At 45.3% G+C, this 8,404-nt stretch overlaps 1 protein-coding gene across 1 annotated transcript in view; it reads left to right on the top strand.

Annotated features, from left to right (window-relative positions):
• Positions 1-5,795: 5,795 nt before the first annotated feature.
• LOC116224347 (cadherin-18-like) overlaps positions 5,796-8,404 on the top strand; it is a 77,403-nt gene continuing 74,794 nt past the window's right edge. The window contains exon 1 of the mRNA XM_031583654.2: positions 5,796-6,109. The gene's annotated coding sequence lies outside the window, so the exon portion shown is untranslated. The remainder of the gene's footprint in view (positions 6,110-8,404) is intronic.

The raw sequence follows: 8,404 nt of genomic DNA, 5'->3' as shown, positions 1-8,404 counted from the left end.
TGCATGCATGGCAGTCTGTGCACATATGACTGGAGAAACGCAGATCTTCTCTCGCCACATTATCCTGCTGTGTGTGTGTCAAGAGTATTGGGAGATGAATAATGTTTGTTCTTCAAACAAACAGCTGTGTGCCATAAAGCATTTCTGGGATTGATCCTTGTGTGTTCATTAGCCTGCTTGCAGTGGTGCGGGTGTGCTGCCTTTGTGTTTTATTTTTTTGTTTTTTCAGTGACTTCCTCGTATTTCCCAGCTGCTTGCTGGGGTTCCTGGTAGCCCTGTTCTGTCTCAATTCAATTTGGGTGCTCACAGAAGGGTTAGTGGTTTGCCGGTGAGTGGCGTGCAGGTCGAGCAGCATTTGGAGTGGCCGGTCTCCTCTTCTAAGCTTGTGTTGGTTGTTTATGAGATACTGTTGTTGTTGTTGTTGTTGTGATGGCTGATAGGCACTGTAACCTTACCCTCCATCCCTCCCTCCCGATTCCTCTCTCTCTCTCTCTTTCTCTCTTTGCATTTGTGTGTGTGTGTGTGTGTGTGTCAAGACTACTTCAATGTAGTCCTTGCCTCTCTGGCAGTAGGTTTAGCCCCAGACATATGTGTGTGTGTATGAGAAAGAGAGAAAGAGAGAGAGAGAGAAAGGAGATGAGAAAGAGAGAGAGACATATAGAAGACTATGGTAAATATCTACTGGCCCAGGAGTAATGTCTGGATCCATAGCCGTGACGTTGAGTGTGTTTGCCCAGTGCTGATGGGGACTGACTGTTAAGTGAAAGGTGTTGTATGCAGACATTTGAAGCAGATGAGTCGTCATGACAGTGTGTCCCTTCTGCACAAACTCAGCACTCATCTTCTGACTGCTGTGAAGCTGTCACACAGACTATCTATCTATCTGCAGTATATATCTATCTATCTATCTACAGTATCTATCTATCTATTTATCTATCTACAGTATTTATCTATCTGTCTACAGTATCTAGCTATCTATCTATCTATCTATCTATCTACAGTATCTGTCTGTCTGTCTGTCTTTACATCTCTGTGTTTCAATCTGCCTATTCACTCATTTTTTTCATTTGTATTCTCATTCTAGATTTCTCTCTTTCTCTCTCTCTCACACACATAGACACACACACATACACAGAGATGGGGAGAGAGACAGATGCCCAAAATTAGTCAAACAATGGTGAATTGTTTTGTCCCTAATATGCTAAATCTGTATGCAATGTGTTTGTGTGGCATACAGGGCCTTGACATATGTCTTCCTGATCTGCTTGCAGTATGCTACAGTGCTAACACGCACCGCCATCCTCTTTTTACACTAAGCCTTCAATATGAATCATCAATATCACCTTCTGTGAGCACACACACACACACACACACACACACACACACTAGACCCCGGAGAGAACACTGATGCTCAATGTGTGCATAATTGTAAGTATGTTTGAAGCTATGTGGTTGAAAGAGGTCCAAGGGGCAACAGCTTATCTTCAAGGCCATATGTCTCAAGTGGACAAACAGCTGGACACAGCTATACAGATAGATACGTATAGATAGATAGGCACTATAGTCAGTCATACAAATTGTCAATTAGGACTATTTGCTCTTTGCTCAAAGCCATGCCATTGTCACCAAGAGAGACAGAGAAAAGGAGAGAAAGGGAGAGAAAGAGAGAGAGAGAGGGAGAGAGAGAGAGAGATAGAGAGAGACTGTAACTGATTCACACTTCCACCCCTCCAATCCTATTCTGTTTTTCCATCCTTGTCTGTGTTTCTCCGAGCCTCCAAGCACGAGAGGCCATTTTAAGAGCAACATCCTAACATGGGATTTAATGGTCTTCCTTTCAGGGCGATTCATGACTGATTGAAGTGTGTTCGATTGTGTGTGTCAGACCTCAATGACTGGTTAAAGGTAGGGTTCACAGGGTATTTCAGTGTACGTGTGTGTGTGTCTGCATGCATGCGAGTGTGCCCACACATTCAAATGAAGGTGAATCGATCCGCAAGGCATCAATCAGCATCTTGATAACGGAGTATGTCGAGAGGTCAGCTCCCTTTCGGGCACTTCACATGTCATAGAACACACCGAAACATGCACATTTCACACACAAACACACACACACACACACACACACACAATAGAAGCCGTGTGATTGCTTGGGACCTCTTTGCACTTGGATCTCCAGTGGCATGGTGTTGTCTGTGACTTGCCACCGCTTAGTGTTTCCACGGGGACTGGAGTGTGTCACTGAAACACTATCGGGAGGAAGGGAGAGGACACACAGCGCTCTGTTCAATATTGTGTGTGTGTGAGTGTGTGCGTGTGTTATTCACTGCACGTTGTACAACAAAATAGTCCCATCTCCTACTCTGGTTGAGCACTGCGGCCTCAGATACACCCAGACTGTTCAGGGAATAATAGCCATGCTTGTCTGCATTGTAATTTTTTTATCCAACTAGCAACTGAACATGATACAAACACAACAGTTAAAATAGCTAACATAGCTGCCTTCACATATATTGGAAATTACTGCTCTTTCTGATAGTGAACATTTTAGTGAAAGGAAATGGACCGCTATCTCTTATAATTTAACCTTTTTAACAAAGGTGAAATGATGATCTGACGTATTGTTCAAGTATTGCAGAGAAAGAAACTTTGGAAACAACATGTGATGTGTTCTCCTCTGTAAAATGTGTTCCTATACGTAATTGCACCAGTACCATCTCCTTCAAATGCCCCCAGGCTGAATGCTTCCTTTTCAAATCCATTTAATTATCCAAGGTGCTCATTGACTTGTTAATTGCTGAATGAAGGAAACCTGTAGGCTGGAATGAATATGTAAGCCAGTTATAGGGATCCAGGCCTATTCTCTCCTGTCCTTGAAAGAGAATTTTGTTTTTACAGATTCTTACAGAGAATGTTGAGCTTCTAAATTGAACTCTTTCCATATCCTCAGTGCAGTCAGAGAAGCATTCCCTGAGTTAAATTAAAAAAAATACCACGAGGTTCAATGGAAGTAAAACAGAGACTTTGGCATTGAAAAAAAAATTGCTATTGGTAAAAAAAAATGTTTTACTAAAAAACGGAAAAGATGTTTTGATGTCTTTTTTCTGAACAGCCTTTTTCAGTGCAGGATTTTTTTTTACTCATTTCAATGTCAATGTACTCTCTGTTTTGACGTGGAGGAGTTTGATAGGAGGGACAAGAAATACATTATTGGCATAAATCCAGTGGGTAACACATCTTTGAACGTGGGAATTGCAGAACATGGAAAATGGCACTTCTCATCCATTAAGAAGAATTTTCATCAATAAATGTAAACTTGAAACTACAATACCTAGCCAAACCGGATACTTTCAGGATGAATTAATGGCCATATATTGTGTATCCTTGGTAAAAAAAAAAAGAAGAAAAAAGCACTAATTTCATCCTAAATATCCCAATCTCTTTAACCCATCCAGCTAGATAATGTTATGATAGCACACTGACGTTAGCTTATTACTGGCTGAGACTACTTTACGAGGTAACTAGCCTTGTTTACCGTGTTTCTGGTGTGGTGCCTGGTTAACTGCACCAGTATCTTCCCTGATTACTTTCACGTGAAATTTGGTGATATACATTATACTACAAGTATACTTTTATTATATAGTCTTGAACGTCGTTCTATAGTTCCTAGGCTACATCTGTGCGGGATGGAGAATCCATACACTGTCCAGTTGGCAAACCAATAGACGCAACTTATCTTAGGATCTGGCAATATATAATTCTGATCAGAGTCGTGTCTGTCTACGTGACTATGATTCAGATATCTTCGCAAATATAGTTGGCATACAATATAGACGCTTGAGTTTAGAATTTATTTTTAACGGGGCAACACCCACTGGCCCGCGTCCACGCCAAAGTTCTAGAACACGGTTCTATTTCTTGAGCCTCACATTAAAACCAACACATTTTTACCATCTTCAACGACTTGTGCCAACGTCGATGGCACTGTGGGTTAAAATCATGACTTTTCTTTCCGTAGCGACTGTTGGCTCTAGTAAACAAACTAATGTTACCCCGTCCAGCAAGTAGTTAGCGATAACTAGCTAATAAAGATGATGACTTAATGACGTAGTTATCGATCTAGCTATTGTAAATTAAACGTGTACTGAAACACTGTCATTAATATGCTTTAAACTATCGCTAACTAATGTCTTGTTTTTTTTTACCGTTTTGACGTGGCCAGGTATAATGCCAGAAAAGTATCCATACTCCAGTTAAGGCTTTGCTTCATAACGTAAGCTAGTTTATAACAAGCTAACGGTAGATAGAAAGGTAAAGGGCATTTAGCATACAATTAAGGCAAATTACGTATACACAATGTCGGTTCACTAATCCATCATTAAGTGTCCAGTTGGGCTAGGTATGGTAGTTTCTCATCAGGTGTTTTTATATTGATGCAGATTCTTTGTGGTTGAGAATTCCACTGTCCACATGTCCGACCACGCCCACATTCAGAGATGCGTTGCCCACTGGATCTATGACAAATATTGTATTTCTTATCCCAAGTGTTTCAGCGCCAATGTTAGATTTTTTCAGTTTGCCTTTTCTTTATCAATGCCGTTTTTGTTTTTTTCAATGCCAAAGTTTTAGGTTCACAAGGTTGACGGCCTATACATTGCCATAAAGATATAACTATAGCCAAGATTAGCAATCTGTAAGGCTGTAGAATGCATCCGTTATATCTACATATCTCATTGGAGTGTAAATAGTTTGCGGTTGACTACGAGGAGCAAAGTAGAGCAGAGCAGTGTGTCTGGGCAGAGGCAGCCCTTAAGGCCAGATCCAGGCTGAGTGCATAGAAAGGTTCCACATGGTTCTCACTGCTCTGAGAGAACTGGAGCTGGATGATAAATTAGGCAGGATCCATAAGTCAAGGAGTCAGTCTGTGATGGGCCCCTGTTCACCTTGTCTTTCAATGTCCTCTTTGTCCCCCTCCCCCCTTCTCATTTGCTCCATCATCCACCCTCCCTGTCTTTCTGGCTCATTGTCTCTCAGCTTGTTCCTAACCTACACGTTTCTAGATGTTTGCCTTGACTGCCATCCTCTCTCCCCTCACCTCCCCTGTTGTCTACTTCACCCTTTTTTCCCCAATTCTCTCTTCCTATCCTCTCCTTTCGTCCAAATTGATGGACTCTTGGATGGGCTCCCCCTTCATTTACCCACGGACTGACTGCTACGTCGTGCTCTCTCTCTCTCTCTCTCTCTCTCTCTCTCTCTCTCTCTCTATCTCTCCCTCTCTTTTCATCTTTTCTTCATTATTCATTATGGTTCGCTCTAGAGCCCCAGAGAGTTGGCCAAGCTGAATACAGAGTCAGGATTCGCCGCTGGGCCCCAGCGTACCTTAGAGAGAGAGAGAGAGAGAGATGGAAGGAGGAGGGAGAGCAGGAGCGAGGGCAGAGAGAAGGGTAGACCGAAAGGTGAATAGAAGGGTGGGTTAGAGAGGGAGAGTGGTGAGGGATTTTGAAAGCAGAAGAAAGATATAAATCGAGCCAGAGTTTTGCTTTTAAAATCAGATGGACATAGAGAATAAAGCAGGGAGGAAGGGAGAGTTGGTTAATGTATGCAAATAAGAGATATTAAACAGATGGAGAAAGAGAGAGATGGAGAAATAACCAAATGAGAATAAAGAGGAAGAAAAGAGGGAACATAAAATAGTCTAGACGGAAAAAGAAAACACAGAGAGAACATAGAGGAGATAAATGGTCAGAGTGAGAGCGAGAGGATGAGAGAGAGAGAAGGAGGGAGAGAGGGAGGTGCTTGCATGACAGACATTCTGAGAGCACGAATCTGGCCAATCACAGCTCTCCCCCTCTCTGAGCCGCAACAGCAGCCAGGCAGGATTTACTCACATACTCACACACACACATACAGGCTCACCCGCCACACGCGCGCACACTCTCCCTCACACACACACACACACGCACCCATTCGCGCTCGCTGTCTGCGCGGCAAAGCAAGCACTCTCCGAGAGCTGGGAGTAGTGGGGAGAGAAAAAAATGGTGTGTGAGCCACGGACCGCTTGGACACACACTCTACTGAGGGTGCACACTTCACGGAGGACAAACACCAGGTGCAGTATCATGAGGGATTTACTCCTCTTTTTCTCCTTCTTCTTCTTCTTCATCTTCGTCTTGTTCTTCTTCTTCTTCTTCTTCTCCACCGCTACAACACTGCTGCCTCTGTTTACGGCTGTTTCAGCTGTGTGCTTCTTGCTAAGGAGAAACCTTGGATCCCGCTTGAGTGAGTGAGTGTATGTGTGAGAGTGTGTGGGAGAGGAGAGGAAAAAAGAGTGAGTATCAGTTTATAGAAAGAAAAGAGAGACTGCGGAGTGAAAGTGTCAGAGAAAGGGAAAGATTGCAGAGATGAGAGGGGTAAAAAAAGAAAGTGCTTGAGGCAGGAGCGAAAGGGATAAGATGGACCAGAAAGAAGTGTGGATGGAGGAGAGAAGAGGCAGTGGTGGGTGAGAAAGAGAAAGAAAGACAAGGATTTAGGGAGGAGGAGGAGAAGCAGGTGAGATTAATTAGGGAAACCTGCACACCGGCTCCTGCTGGTGGAGAGGTCCCTGGCTGCTGAGAAAGTCACTCCTCACTGCAGAGTGGAGTTACGGTCAGACCGCAGGAGTGTCTGTGTGTGTGTGTGTGTGTGTGTGTGTGTGTGTGTGTGTGTGTGTGTGTGTGTGTGTGTGTGTGTGTGTGTGTGTGTGTGTGTGTGGCATGGCTTTCTGTGATATAGAAGCTGCTCTGTGCTCTGTGCTCGTGCGGTGATCGCTGCGATACGGACAGATGTGATGCGATAGTGGCACAGGGACCGCTGCCTGCTCCTCTGATCCGGAGCGAGACAGAGATGGAGAGTGGGGGGGGATCGTCCTTCCCTCCCTCTCTCTCTCTGTGCCTCTCTCTCTCTGTCCCTCCCTCTCTCTCTCTCCCTCCCGTCTCCGCACGCCAAACTCTCCGCTCTCCTGGAGAGTGCGCCGGCGGTCCTCGCAGAGCCGGGACTTTAGCCGCAGAAGCAGCAGAGTGTGGGCAGCTGGCAGGAGACGGCCAACGGCACGAATCGGTGGCGAGCGAAGCCGATGCTTGTTTATTCCATTGGTGGTTAGCTCGTGTTATCTTTTCATCAGCTGGAGGTGGCTGTGGCAGTGAGATACTCTTGCCCTCCCTCTCTTTCTCTGTCTCTCTCTCTTTCTCTGTCTCTCTCCTCCTCTATCTCTCGTTTTCATTTTATTTTCTCTCGGCTGTTTTCCTGGCTCCTGCTTTATTCAGTAATGTATGTGGAGAAGCCTTAGGACAGACGGTGTAGACGGGATGGTCTGGGCAAAAAGATTCATTTTGGCACAGTTTGGTGTGTATTGTGTGTGTGTGTGCTATTTGTGTGTAAACATTCTACAGCTGCTTGGAATTTTTTATGATCAAAATGCTGCATAGCTGTTCGTGCTGACGGTGTGTGTGCACTTGTGTGTGTGTGAGTGTGCGCCTATCTGAGAGAGAGGCTGAATCACCCTAAGGGGAGAAGAGAAGAGGAGAAGAGAGAAGGTGTTTTTAGTCTGTCATCGCCCAGGAAGATGGGGGGCAATTTTGTTCCTAATTGTCCCTTTGTCACGAAATTCTTCAATTGTAGTCGATTCGATTAACTTCAAACTGGGGGAGTGTTTTGGCATCCTCTGAGCCAGTCTGTCCCTCACTCGATGCCTGGACAGAGTCCTCGTAGCGGTGCAAATTCACACCTGTTTGGGACTCTGAGCGTGCCTGTCTGTCACGCAGACTTACCGATGGAGCCCCATATGCAGGACTCCGAGGCGATGCCTGGCTGGCAGTCGGGGGGGGGCAGAGGGGCTGTCTGTGCCGGAGTGTTTTGGAGCTCCGTCAGCTTGGGCACCTAATGGAGGTGGAGCGAGGAGGGGCCGTGTCAGGCTGCTGAGCAAACAGCCATGTCCCTACACACGCACACACACACACAAACAGCACATACACACTAAAGTTAACCTAAAGTGAAGGTGTTTTATTGGTAACTCAGACACAGACACACACACTAACACACACACTCACACCAGTCACGGGCTGTCATCTTCACACTCCCAACACACCCACCCCACACCCTCATTCTGTCCTTCTTCTGTGGGGTGGAGTGAATCCCAGCCTTGCCAGAACACTGTGAGATCTGTAGGGATCTGTGTGGCACTTGTGGACATATGTGGATCTGTGTGGCACTGTGTGTTTCTGCAGGCATGTACACCAGTTGGCCGCTAATGCCATGCTTGGCTGTGTGTGCCCTGATCATGTCGAGGTTAAATGCTTGAGCTCTGGTGAAATGGCAGCCCCTGTGATTGGATCTCTCGGCTGACAGGCACCCCATAATGCTCCTGCGT

The sequence above is a fragment of the Clupea harengus genome, chromosome 17 (genome assembly GCF_900700415.2).
Source record: "Clupea harengus chromosome 17, Ch_v2.0.2, whole genome shotgun sequence".
Taxonomy (NCBI): Eukaryota; Metazoa; Chordata; class Actinopteri; order Clupeiformes; family Clupeidae; genus Clupea; species Clupea harengus.
Note: the sequence above shows the minus strand (reverse complement) of the source record. Positions and strands in the feature narration are given on the sequence as shown.